This window comes from Trachurus trachurus (assembly GCF_905171665.1).
Source record: "Trachurus trachurus genome assembly, chromosome: 18".
In the NCBI taxonomy this organism is placed as follows: domain Eukaryota; kingdom Metazoa; phylum Chordata; class Actinopteri; order Carangiformes; family Carangidae; genus Trachurus; species Trachurus trachurus.
Window position 1 is genome coordinate 23862722 of NC_139909.1, and position 15291 is coordinate 23878012.

A 15291-nucleotide genomic window follows, 5' to 3' on the forward strand; every position below is an offset into this window, starting at 1 on the left:
CATATGATACATTTTTTCATTGATTGTGTTCACACATCAAGACATCACTCATGCATGCATGCCAGTGATATGATACATAGCAATATCTGTGAATTATTTTGTTAACTGCATCAGACAATAACGCCCAACCTCAGTCCCTCAGTGATTCCTACGAGCTTCAAAGTCATTATTTGCTACACAACGTTTTGCGGGCTCCTGATGACTTTATGCCATAAGAAGTTGAATTAAAGCAAAGCTACAGCGGGAGACAATTTAAGGGAATGTCTGCTTAGCTTTTCTCAATGATAACTGCTTAACCATGGTAATGGTGAGATTCAGGTTTATCCATGATGCTTTTGTAGCTGTGACCATTGAGAGAAGGCCTCAAAGTTACATAGACAGTGTTGTAAAATGACTCTTAGTGTCAGATGCACTGTTCAGAGATTGGTATATTTAGTGCTTGTAATGTTAATTGGGTAGCCACTCCCACCTATCTTTGTGGGCAGTTCATGTTCACTGAGCTGTTGTATGTTCTAAACCTCTGAATATTTAAATCAAGGTGCCTGAGCTTCTATGATGAGAAGGTCCCTGAATAGTTTAAGACTGTGTCTGCCATAGAACTATACTGTTGTATATTGGGTCCTGAGGACCTTGTACAGAATAGTAACCTCAGAATTGGACAGACCAGATTGCTGCTGCCTGCTGACCCTGGCACAGCTGTCTGACATGTGCTGTTGTTTCTTCTTCAATCTGATCCAATCAATGTTAAAGCAGAAATAATCCATTTTGGAAAAAAAAACCTGTAGCTTTACGCCAGGAGATGATAATTCATCCCCTTTTAGATTTTAGAAGTACTAAGCCTAACTGAACAGTGCCGCTTCTCATCACAGTCCATTTCTCTTGACAGTATTCTCCAGCCACTCATATCGATTATTACAGACCGTGGATGTGCTCTCAAACAAAATTATCCAGTGTAAACATCAGGTATTTAAATTTGGGTGATGCCACTAAATAAGTCTCTGAGGGGTAACCTAACAGCAATAGAGAGAGAATCCTTTTCTCTCCATGATTGACACTACAAAAGACATAAATAACCTAGAAACAATATTGATTGACTTAAGAGCCAGGTGAATACAAGGAACGTATGGTTCGAAACATCGGTTTTGATGTCCATGTTTTCACAACTGCTACAAAACATTCATTTAAACCTTCTCTGGAAACACAAAACTCAGTACTTTCACCAAACCTTACACTCCAAATCTCTCACTGTGCTCAAAATCAAACTCTGTATGATCTCAGAGGTAGAGGAGGAAAAGGATTAAGAGCAAAGCAAGACCAACAACAGCCATTTCTGAGGGAATGTGAGAAACTGTAATGTGTGTATAGAAAATGTATGCACACACATATACGACGAAAAGAGATTCAATGTACACGTCAGTTCTGAGCATCTTCTGCCAGAATGTAACAGTTGCTAACTCAGACCACTGTGTTTTCTGTTTCTCGATGTGGTGTACAATTAACGATCACTGTGTTTATTTTTGATTGGCTTGTGTTTGATCTGAAAGCAGACTACGGTTTTGAGCACAGTTAAAACTGTTGAGATTTTATGTCTGTGTTTTGAGAAAAAGCACAAAAGGTTTTAAAAAAAATGTGTTTTAGCAGTTGTGAGAAATTGTAATATTGGATAGTGTAGTTCCTGCTGTTCATGCACATTTTGTACAGAAGGGAGAGCAGTTTCACCACTTTGTTGTGTTTGTTGCTGGGAGATCAGGAGGAACAAAGAAACAGCTGAGGTCAAAGTAACAGTATTTGCTTTTATATGTTTTGTTACTATTCTTGATTATTATTTATTTCTTGATGAATGGAATGAGATTTAATTGAAATCTTGCATCATTTATCACAATATGTTTTTCTTGTACTTACTTGTGCAGGCAGTTGTTACAGTTGGATCACTTTTTGTCTTATTCTTCAGTTGTGTAGAAACATGGAGGGAGTAACACACTCCTGGCTTCAGGCTGTTGAAGGTAACAGTGTTTGTATCTGTTGTCAACTCCTGCACAGTTTCTCCCTCAGTGCAACAAGTGACAACGTAGCCCTGCACTTCACCAGCAGGAGTGTCCCACTGCAGAGACAGAGACTCACTGCTGACATCAGAGACTGTTAACCTCCCAGGAGGGACAGGCTCTGTGAGAATAAAAATAAATAAATAAATACAATTTAAAATTAAACTTTTCTCTGTACGTGGTAAAATTTTAGAAGTGTTGTAACTGCCAAACAGGAGGTGTGAATTTGTGGAAAAGGGGAATAATGCCTCCTTTAAGGCAAAAAAGCTATCCAAACCTACCTGGCACGTGAAAAACTGACTGTTATAAACAAACATTTTTGGAAAGCTGAGTTCGATTTCACTATCCACACCCAGGACTGATCACTGCCTGTTGAATCAAGCTGTCTGATAAAGTGAAATAGGTTGAGAGATCTCTGGAGGAGGGTCTGGCGAGCGAGACTAAGAGATCTCAAACAGCAGCACATCATGCTGTGATCTAATGAAATTCAAGAATGGATGAAAAAACTTGACATCTATCAGTCTGTAAAGTGTTACAAAGTAATTTATTTCCTTGGTGCTCATTTTGCTCAGCAGTGGTTTTCACCTTGGACTTTTCCTCTTCTTATGGTTGAACCATGAACACTGACATTAACTGAGCCAAGTGAGGCCTGCAGTTCTTTAGATGTTCTCGCTTCTTGTGTGACCTACTGGATGAGGAGTTGCTCTTGGAGTATTTACCTGCCCAGGGTAAACACTACCTGCCCCCTGTTCTTACCTGCCCAGGGACTACAGCTGGAAATTAGCAAATGTTGCTATAACCTGGCTCAAGACATCTTTTCTCGTCTCACGAGATTAAGTTTTTTGTGCATTGTCCCTATTTTAAATAGATAAATACCCATCTCATTTTGGTAGGGCGGCCATCCTGGGAAGGTTTTCACCATTGTTCTGAGCTTTCTCCATTACGGATAAAGGCTCTCACTGTGGTAGTCCCAATGTTTTAGAATTGTCTTTGTAACACTTTCCAGACTGACCTGGGCAACAAATTGAATGGAAGGCAACTGGACTTGTCTTTGTCTCAGAAGACGTTTCGCTTTTTATCCAAGGGGCTTCATCAGTTCCTAATGCATCGGTCTGACTAGTCCTCAATAGTCAGAGACAACGATGACCTGGGTGAATGAGAATATCCACAGACATTTTCCAGACTGACAGCTGTCAATGACTTTATTTTTTAATCTGTTCTTGAATTGATGTGTTGCTTTTTTAGATAACAGCCTCTTTCACTTTGTCAGACAGCTTCTATTGAAGTGATTTCTTGAGGTCTGGCAGTGATCAGGCCTGGGTGTGGACAGTGACATTGAACTCAGCTTTCCAAAAAAAACAAACAACTAACCCTAACCCTCACATAGGGCCAGGTAGGTTTGGATAGCTTTTTTCTCTTAAAAAATGGAATCATTTAAAAACTGCATTTGATATGTACTAGGGTTATCTTTGTCTGATACTGAAATTTGTTTGATGATCTGAAACATTTAAGTGTGATAAATATGCAAAAAAGTAAGAAATCAGGAAGGGGGGAAATACTTTTTCACAGCACTGTATATGTAGAATTTGCACATTGTACATTTTTCCATCTCCATAGTTTGGTACAAGCCTTTATAAGAATTTGAAAGCAGCCCTCAGTTGAAGAGATATAAATATTTGTACTTTTTGAGCATTACTGAATTTCATATTTACCTGTACAGACAGATACAGAGACTGCTTCACTTTGGTTTCCATTTACTGCTAGCCTGGTGATGCAGAAAGTATATTCAGTCCCAGGATTCAGTCCCTCTACGTCTACAGTGTTGGAGTCTTCTCTGACCACACTGCCTCTTTGTGTCTTACAGGAGTAATCGATTTTAAGTTGATACTGATAAGAGGAATCAGTTGGTGTCAGGCCAAGAGAAACAGTCTCAGTGTCTGAACGGAGAACTGTTACTTCTGACGGTGGTGGAACTTCTGTCATAAGAGAAGAGATACACATGTTAGCAGTGTCAGGGCTCGTTACTCAGAGTAATATTCCACATTACACATTACTCTCAAATTTAGTAATGCCTTACATTACTTGATTACTCCCTGGAAAAAGTAATTAGTTACATTACTATTTACATTACTCCTTACATTTTTTCTCCGCCGTCCTGTTTTATTTTTTTATAGGCTATTATTATTTGCCAATATTTACTGAACAAACTGATTCATCCAGGTGTGTCTGAGACAAATAGTCACAATGGTCAGACACACCTGGATTGATCAGTTTGTCCAATAATGTAAGACAGGAAATAAAGGAGCAGCCTTAAGTTCAGGAAGTAGTGGAGCTGTGCAGATTTGACCAGAACGTCTTTGTGGTTGTCCATTATCACCTTTTAACGGACATCCTTCAGCCAGTCAGAATTGAGTATTCACCCACAGCATTGTATACTAATAGATTGTTATTGTAGTTCCTGCTGTTCATGCCTATTTTGTACAGCAGGGGGAGCTGTTTCATTACTTTGAAAGCTGCTTGATGCTGAGAGGTCAAGAGGAACCAGCTGAGGTCAAAGTACAAGTATTTGCTTACATCTGTTTCATTACCCTTTATTATTATTTGCAGAATCTTGTTATAAGGTGGTGTAGGCTATTTCCTCTAACCAGGATTCATGTCCTGTGATTTAAGATTGCATCATTTTTTCACAGTGATGTTTTTGTTGTACATACTTGTGCAGGCAGTTGTTACAGTTGGATCACTTTTTCTCTTATTCTTCAGTTGTGTAGAAACATGGAGGGAGTAACACACTCCTGGCTTCAGGCTGTTGAAGGTAACAGTGTTTGTGTCTGTTGTCAACTCCTGCACAGTTTCTTCCTCAGTGCAACAAGTGATAATGTAGCTCTGCACTTCACCAACAGGAGTGTCCCACTGCAGAGAGAGAGACTCACTGCTGACATCAGAGACTGTTACCCTCCCAGGAGGGACAGGCTCTGTGAAAATTAAAAAAAAAAGTGTTTCATTTGAAAATGGAACTTCAACTTCTAACTATATGTTGCAAAATTTAAGTATCATAACTGCAAAATGTAAAAGGTATCAGGCAAAAAGTCACAATAATAATTTGTAGTGCATTCTGCCACCTACGTATGTGTACTGTATCTTAATAGAAGAGATATTGTACAGACATTTATTTTGCTTTTTGCTACTAATTCTACTAAAGGCAATTGTACTTGATTTCATATTTACCTGTACAGACAGATACAGAGACTGCTTCACTGTGATTTCCATTTTCTGCTATCCTGGTGATGCAGAAAGTATATTCAGTCCCAGGGTTTAGTCCCCCAAACTTAACAGTGTTGGAGTCTTCTCTGACCACACTGCCTCGTTGTGTCTTACAGGAGTAATCGATTTTAAGTTGATACTGATCAGAGGAATCAGTTGGTGTCAGACCAAGAGAAACAGTCTCAGTGTCTGAACAGAGAACTGTTACTTCTGGTGGTGAAACATCTGTCATAGAGAAAAGATACACACGTTAGTATCTCCAAATTCCAACATGGTCGTACTCCAACAACATTTGATCAGTCTCACGTACAGTCAGACAGTGGTGCAGCAGCAGATTCTCCCTCCTCACATTGATGCTGAAGGAACTTGTGAGGTGCATCATGGAACTTCTTATAATGACAGTTGAGAAAAGGAAGCACGTTTAATATAACAAATCGATACATAACTGATAAGATCATATACACTGGCTCTGCATGTCATTTTATTATTTGCCATATAAACATTTTGTTTACCTCCTCCTGTGAGTTATCCATTGTGGTTGCATGTCATCTCACATGTGGTCCAGAAGATCCTCACTGCTTCTGGCAAGTAAAAGGAAACAAGATTATATTTAACCATATGAAATCATGCAGCCACAAATACTGTATAACCTTAACACAACACATACTGCAGCCTAATAATTTATAAAACAATCATGAGTAGGCTACAAATAAATAAATAATAAAGGAATGCCCAGGTAGCCTACCACTTTTTTTTTTCAAACCAAGTATTATATCTGAATACTTGTCGATATCGAGTAGGCCTACTGAGTAGCCTTCATATTAATGCCATATGACTTCAGATATTATTCATTCTCTGACTGTAAGAAATTGTTGTTACTGAACGTTCCATTGGTATTGCTACACATTTTACTCAAATAGAATAAAACTTACTGGAAACTGCATATTTAGTGCAATCTGTGTGTCGTTATATTATGGCTAGCTATTTTGAAAAAGTGAGGGGCTTTTTTTTTTTTAACCCTTACATACTGTTTGGGTCAAATTTGACCCGTTTTGACATTTGACAGCAGAAAAAATACCCTAAACATCATTCTTTTAGGCTGAAATTTTATGACTTTTCCTAAAGTGACCCAAAATACACAAAAATGAAAATATTTTTAAATTGTATACTTTTGAACAGGTGCTACACATTTTTAAACACTGAGGCTGTTTCGGGTCAAATTTGACCCGTATCTGTTTAGATGGATTTTAGATCCACCAGTGTGGGTCAAATCAAGGAAAATTGTGGTTTTAGGGAATCTTGAAACTGTGGAACTGTACAGGCCATGTTTGTGTGTATAATTTATGGGACAGTGGTGACAGAAACAGAGTTCAAGGGGGACTTCGACACTGTCACGAGAACTGCCTGTGTTCCCACCACATTTGCCCAGGTTCCCACAGAGACAGACACCTGCTGGTCTTTGAGGGGGCATGGGGAAACCTCAAAACAGTGAAATAGTAAAACAGCATAGTGGTGATCATACAGTATGGTGCACAAATGGAACAGAGGTCATCTGAGGTCAAGGGGTGCCTTGACACAGACACGAGATCTGCAACTGCACCTGCAATGTAATAAAATCATCTATAAAGTAACAAATTTGAATCAATTTGCGTTGGGAGGGTGGTGGTGGGGGGTCATGACATAGGCTAGAGGTTCCTGAACTGCCATTTCAGTGACTGACATCATGGCAACAAGACTTGGTACAACCAGGCCCTTTATCTGATCTCCCAAAAGGAGGAGGTTGATTTGGTGGAGGATGTGTCAGAGCAGGAAGACAATGCCAAAGAAAACCATATTATATATAAAGCAGGGAGAGTGCATTTTTTTTATAATAAGCATTTTATTATTTAATGTTTTTGTGTTCTAAGTGGTAAATGTTGAATTAATATTGATAATTATGATTTCTTATGATATAGCATCTACCTTATAACATATAGCACCTAATGGTCGCAATGGTTAAACATGGTCATATTATGAATTCCAACAGTTCCACAATGTTCATGCCATTTTAAAATTCAATGAAATATATTTAAATCATTGTGGCTTTTATGTGTTTATGTCTTATGTAGAACAGGATGTAATACTGTGTAATAGTAGAAGTTTTCTCCAAAAACGAGTGTTGTAAAATTTAAAAAGTGCACTCTCCCTGCTCTCTGATTTTTTTTTAAACACTTAATCATACATTAATTTATGTGTCATAGGCTATTTAAACATTCTAAATAGATCTGTAGTTTAAAATTCAATATAGACACTTACTATGAGGGAATTCTTGGTCCGGGTCAAAATTGACCCGAACCATACTGTGAAGGTATCAAATTTAAACAGTATGTAAGGGTTAATTTGTCAGGCTTCACCCACTCAATCAACAAGTTGGCAATCAGAGGGTCGTACAGCTAACAGGACGTTATGGATGAAGGAAAAAAAAAAGATAATCAGGGTGGAAAACCGCCTATTTTATGATAGCCTACAACAAATCAGTTGTACAATAATAACACAAACCGAAAGTAAAAAACAAACGGAGTAAAATCACCCTCAGAAAGGAAACGTGATCTGTTGTTTGTTGTAGCTTATCACTTTATACACAGCTGTAGCTTGGAGTCTCCACCTGCTCCAGGGTCGGATTATACCCGGACCCTCCAGCTCCAACTCGTCCGTCTGCGCTCTGTCTCCGGAGCCCAGATGGACGAGGGGAGACGGGACACAGCGGAGACACAGGATTTTTGTTGTTTTCGCGGAGACGGAGTATGGAAATTGGGAATGAGAGCCGAACGCTATGCTTATGTTAGTGTACGTTTAGAGTGCTGACTACAGTACGAGTAGCTACGACTAGTATCAGACCTGATGCCTGATGCAGTTATCTGTATCGGTGCATCCCTTAAAAAAACAAACAATAAAATAAGAAGTGGAGTAGAAATATAAACCAACATACAATAGAAATAGTCAGGCAAGTAGGCTAAGGCTACTGAAGTGATTCCACTGTATTATTCTGTGATGCTGAAAAATGCAACAGTGACTTACCTTTTGTAATTCAGGTCCAATCCAAAACTGCATCATGCTTTTATCCAGGACTTTGTCTCGACGAATACGTTGTAACAAGAATTTGTCCTGAACAGGACCGCACCCACTGAATGACAATGCAATTCCAAGCCCCTCCTTTCCCTACTGCTGCACGGAGGCACTTTTAGTTTCGTTTTCTTGAAAGAGGGTATGGTGCTTCAGAAAAACAATCTTTACTGTCTGTCCAAGTCCAACTTGGTTAGTTGATTATAAACAGAATAATATTTGTATCCAGTCATCTATTGCTTTGACAATAAAAGCAGGCACAGTTGGCCAGACACCTCATCAGAAAATACTGGAACACATCATTAAAAGGATTGCTGTGACACACTTAATTGCTAATGTATTAGGTACACCTATAGAAATAATACATTTTTACAACAAACCAGTGTATTTATTTAAACCTTATTTTAACTCGTTGGTCACTGAGGTTTCCCTCATTTACAGGAACGACGAGTTTACAATTAGCAACAGAGCATTGAATAACAATTGCAGGATGATTTACAAAGTTCAGACACCATAAGTTTAAAATCAGCAAGAGAGGGAATATTCTCCAGCCCTAAAGCATGTTGGAGAATATTCCACGAGTTTGGAGCATCAAAGGCAGATTTACCAACATCTGCATGTACAAAAGGGACCTTAAAGGGACAGTATGGGACTTTATTGGCTTTTTATTGACAAAAATCAAATATCGCTTTCATAAATACGTATTTCACTGAAGTGGAATCGCGCCCGCATACAAACGAGCGCTTTCTCGTACCTTAGAATGAGATGTTACAAGTCGTTACAAACATACAGGGGGGGGTTCACCGAACCTTCTCTGCCATGTTGAATCGCCATGTTTTACGTTCAGTGTCACCGTGGCTGTAAGTAACCTCAAACTCGGGCCGCCGGAGCTTCTCGGCTCGGGGAGAAAGTTTTCCAGACAGCGCCTGTTAAAACTGTCACCACCGTGTAGCTAGTGTGAGGAAGGACGGAGGCACTGGTGTTGCCTTCAGGTGCAGTCAGACACCTGAATGACGCCGTGAGTGACGCCGTCGGCAAACCAACTGGATGTTATTTTACTCGACGAGAGAAAGCCGGTAAAACGTGGGTCAGGTAAACAATACGACATCACCATGACAACATATTGTCACGCCTGTATTGTTTTGCCTCGTGCTGGCGGACCGTTTGTTTACATAGAGGCTTGTTTATCCTGATACATGCAGCGTGTGTTGTTTTTCTGACTTCTGCCCGAGTTTACGTAAACGCAACAGCAAGAATACGTGCCGACATGCAACCGCACCGCTAGATGGGGGTAAATCTCACATACTGTCCCTTTAAAGCAGAAGTAAGCTGAATATTTGTGTTAATATAAGTCTTAAATAGTTATATCTTCTGACAGCAATCACTTTGTTTGGTCTGAAACACGGGTCTGTCAGTCACTCTGCTCTGCTGTAAGCCGAGGAGAAAACTTTCCTTGTATCCTACAACCTTTATCCAATGAGGAGAGAGAACGGCATAAAGGGGCAGTCCTCTCTGTGTGTGCAGCCAAGGGATGCGCGTGAAGGTGGTGACGAGGGCGGGGACTGCTAACTCCATCGGCTGACAGGAAGTTAGCCAAAACGACCGGATCGCTTACTTCTGCTTTAAGAAACTGATAAAAAAAGACTGATTCAACAATTTTCTTCCTGCTGATTAAAGGAAAGTAAGCTCTGTTTCGGTACAGGAAGCCAACCCTCTGTCGCAGAGTGGAGGCAAGGACATTAATATGCAACTTAAAGTATCTTTCATCAAGCCAGAGACCAAGATGTAGTAGTAGTAGTAGTAGTTTATTCGATCTTTTACACAAAATTGTTTACAGTTGAGCATCATTCACAATCAGTCAACCTTCCATAATACCATCATTAGTTCAACTAGTTCATAAATAGATCGAAAAGGTGTAGGCTGAAACGATCTAGCTTATAAATGTGTGCCCTTTAATTTAATATTTCAGTAAATCCATTAGAGCTCTTCATGGTTTCAGAGTCATAGAAAGAAACAAGTATCCAATAATTAACAGATGAAGCCAAAAAATAAAATAAATAAACAGTATTAGGCTTATAGTTGCAATCAGAGTCATAGAAAGAAATAAGTAGGCTATCCAATAATTAACAAGTGTAGCCAAATAATAAATAATTTAACAGCATTACAGATGCAATCAACACCCAATTAATCCTGCCACAGAGATACACATGCTTTTTAATGTAGTGTTTATTCTTGGTTGTTTTAATTTATGTAAGATAAATGAGCATCCGCAACTATTCACAGCAACCAGGCCGTCCTCTCCTCCTCCACCTTGTAGATCACAACCTTTGTGTGGAAAGTGACGTACACCACTTTCAGGCCCCGTTTTGTGTATACGCCACGTTTATAAATTAGGCCCCAGTGTCTGTGTGGAGGATGCAGTCATCTACCTGCTGCAAAGATCCATTGGAGGTCTTTAGACTGACAAAGACAAAGGGATATGCAGGGACATCTTTCACCCTTACTTATTGATTTATTTATTCATTTATCTTACTTTTCCTGGTCCATAGGAAGAGTTAGTGCAGTTATGATAAAGGGCCTGATTAAACAAATACTGTGGCTACTGTGATGCATCTGCTTTGCCTTGTCTTTGGTGTGTAAAGCTGCCGTGGATATGGTGTCCAAAGAGTCAGTTACAGTTACACCTATTGGAAAAAACTAATGTGTTCCCAGTCAGTTTCAACAGCAAACACTTGGAGCTACTATGGCTGAAAGAACTACTTGAGTAATTTAAATTATTTGATGACAAAAAAAATCATCACAGTAATTTTTCTTGAATAGAAGCTTTATTTCATTTGCGACAGACATGCTCCATTTGTGTTTCACACTGACCTTTATCAGTGACACACTGTTAGAATTCAGTGGAGTGATCATAGGTGAGATGGAGAAAACCCCAGAAATGACAAAACAGACATGTCAAAGGTGTGGGACCATTTCAATCTGCAGCCATTGATAATACAGAACTTTCATAACAGATCGTCCTGATGCAGCAGTTATCAAAAGCACCCAGTCTGCCCAAGTCCACTGAGCAGGGCTCAGGCCATGATGTAACATAATGTAAACATGTTCATCATTGATCGCTAATCAAGATGAATGTTCTTGAATGAATGTTAACTGTGGTTAGTGATGGCTAGTTAGTCCATATGATTTCACTAACTTTTAAGCAAAAAGAGTAAAATTCTGCTTCTGCTGCGTTGATTTAATTCAAGTTGCATCATTTTGATTTGCGTATGTTGTAAACGAGTTGGCCTAATTGTTAGCCTAGTACACACAAGAACATACACACCTTCATACACACACATTCACTCATTCTGTCTGTCTCTCTCTCTCACACACTCACACACACACACACACACACACACACCCTTGTTCCCCAGTAATGACATGAAATAGGACTTGACATTAATATTCCATTTGTAGACATATTAATACTTGATGTTAAATGACAGTTTGAGACTCTGTTCTGCCTACTTAGCTGTGATGTTTTCCGAAGTGTAAGGAATGTCAGCAGGCTTTGTATCATAATCTTATAAGGTTTTTGAATATTTACTTTTGTTAGTTAGTCTGATGGGTCATGGCTTGAACCTGGATACATACAGTCTGTGAAAAGTTCTTGTGTGCTATTTTTTGCAGCTGCTCAGGGAAAGTGGTTGTTGCTGATGACAGATGTTTGTCTGTTTGTCTGGGGGAGCATACGTCAGTCCGACTGCCCAAAAGTCCGACGGCTCATTTCTCCGACTACCCATTCTACAGTGTTAAGGTTAGGGTAAGGTTAAGGGTTAGGGCTACTTAAGTCGGAGAAGTGGGAGGTCGGACTAATGGATGCAAAAATAAAGAAATGTATGGTCGGAGAAATGGGTAGTCGGACAGACGTCATGCGCCCGTTTGTCTGCCAGTTTTGTCCTGTTGCATCAGTGTCTACTCGGACCGTGTGGCCGAAGTGAGGCCTAGTGTGTTCAGATGGGCTCTTCCCTACTTAACCACATCCAATCACTCTGGTGAAAAGATCGTTCTGAGGCCTCACATGAAGATGTTTGAGTTACATTTTAATGTTTGTTTAAACTCTTCTCTAAGACCTTCAAGAATCTTATCTAAAATGCATCAGTCCACAACCTTGTAGCCTCTTTCATTCAAAAGTTCACATACATGGTTACCCTTTATGTGACAGATTGAATCTCAGCTACAATGACACCACTGCAGGTGACAACAGAAACAAGGTATTCAGTTTGGTCTGATCTTTTTTGGTCAGTTTTATAAGCTAACACTGGATGGCACCATTGTGACACATTCACTGCGGTTCAGCCACTGAGCAAAATGGGTGGAAGAATAAAAAACACAACATCTGGATCAGCATCTAAACTGTATATTTTTCAGTGTCAGAATCAAACAGACCAAATATGTAAGTATTAAGTTGCTTTCTGTTTTCCTTTCTTTCTTTTTTTGAAGTGAATAAAGACAACAGGTGCTGTTTGCAGAAAAATGCAGCTATCTTGAGATTTCAAATCAGCATGATAATATGTTTTGTCTTTACTTTGCTGAATGTACTCACATCATTTTTATATCAGCATCCTGTAGACCATTGAGTCTCAGTTGGCAGTTGTTCTTAAGCTGTACAAGAAGCACTATCTTTTAGATTTAAACTTTTATTTTGAAGACAAATCTAAATATACACCCAGTGAGTCTGTCTGACTTTCAGAGGCTAAGAGTACTGATAAAAGCCAGCTTTGCCTTTTGCCAGCTAACTAATGTCATGATGGTGACGGTGTGGGGAACTGGCCAGTGATTCATGGTCAGGACTTCTAGACTGAGACACTTGATGCAAGTGCTCTCAGTTTAATGTTAGCTCACTTCACATGTAGCAGTGTTTACATGTAGCCACGCAATCACATGTGGGACAGACATGAGGGCTTTGATACCATAAGATGCCTCATACCCTCATAGAGTAACACTCACACACGCGGTCCAACTTTTTCCTTCCACACACTGTGTTGCATTGTGATGATGGAGGTGGTGTTGCCCTTGAGATGATGTCATGTAGCAGAAAATCTTTCTAAACAGATGAGACGTAGACGATGTGAAGTAAATCAGAAAAGTCTGTCTGACTTTGCACGTGTGTTAAACAGTGGATTAGACTGGATGAACAGTGTGTGGACACATACTTAACCAAAGTGACTGCAACCCTGTAGTGCACACAGTTGCTGCTGGAATTTAACATGCCCAGAAACTACCATCATCCAACTCAAATAATATGACTTCATGCACATCACTGAGGTTATTTAGAATGATGCATGTAAGCACATGATTAACACCCCATAATGGCAAACATACACATGCAGTGACACAGTGTGACAGTGTTTTGTTTTTACATTCTTTGTTGAATTCAGAAACCCAAGACTTGAGATGAAGAATAATGTTAAATAAAGGAATTTAAAAAAAGATTATTTAAAAAAAAAAAAGTAAAGTAAAACTATATAAATAAATGAGGTGATGATATTTCTATTTACTTTAGAAGTTATTATACACTGTATGCTGTGATTCTGATCTGGGAAACATTAAAGACATTCATAGCCAGACTGCTGATTGTGTTTCTTTATTCACACAGTTATCAGAGGAGAGTAATGTAGACATGTTGACAATATAACTCACTGACAGTTTAAATGGCGCTGTAATTGTAACTACCGGTATTTGACATCAGATAATTTACAAACCCAGAGAAAAAATCCAGAAAACCCCAAAACCTAATTAATACTAAACAGATCACACCAAAATATTAATGTCAACATTTTTGTATTCACCTCTAACATACAAAGTCTCACAATTAAAAGTGAATAAATCAACAAAACATAAAGTAAAAAACAAAAAACATTATCCTTTATCACAAAGTGTGTCCTGATGACCGTAGTTTCCATTGTTTTTCAATTAGATGTGTTGTAAATTGCCAATTGGTAAATCATTTTTAAAAAAGGTATTGGAGTGTCAGCAATTTCTCTTCGCTTGTCATGTTGCATACACCAGTGGGTTACGATCAAAATACCCCCCCAAAAAAGCAGGTGATACGACTGTGCATATTAATGAATGGTATTTTCTTGAGTTGCAATATAGGCATACATATACATACAGTAATACAATCAAAGTGGCAATCCGCTCATTTTACCAGTTCTCTGCAGTGTGGCATGTCTCCCAAATCATTTCTACGGCTAAATAAGTATATTTGTAGGCAAATCTGGGGGGTGTGGCAGCGTGGAGTGCAGCGGTGTGGGTCTCTGGCCACAGCGGAGCAGCTCCGTGACACTCCTGTGTGACTGGCCGGCGATGAGTGCTCCGGGGCGGGGGCGGCCGGTCACAGCACCCGCTGCACAGCGCCCGCTCCGCTGCACGGTGAAAACAGCAGTGATAACGGGCTTTCAGATCCGAGTCTCCAAACCAGAAACATTTGTAACAGCACCGGAAAAAGTCGCCAGATTTGTCGTCGGTCGCTTTTGTCAAATAAAAAGTCGCCATGAGGGTTTGGAAAGTCGCCAGATTCAGCGAGAAAGTCGCAACACTGTAGCCGACAGCCGCACAGCAGCTGCACGCTGTCCCCAGAGCAGCATTCAAGGAGACCGATTACTCAAACAAAACCAAGATCACACAGTTTATAAAAAACATTATGTTTTGATTGTAGTTTAAAACAGTTTTACATACTACCATATTCACACACAGGGTACCTCAGAGTGTCTATTATCGTAATCTGTAAAAAAAAAAAAAAAAAAAACAGTTTTGACGAGTTAACGCATCAATGGTCGTGACAAAGTTAATCTGAACTCACAACGTTTACAACACTATGACAAAGTTGCAGCCATAATTC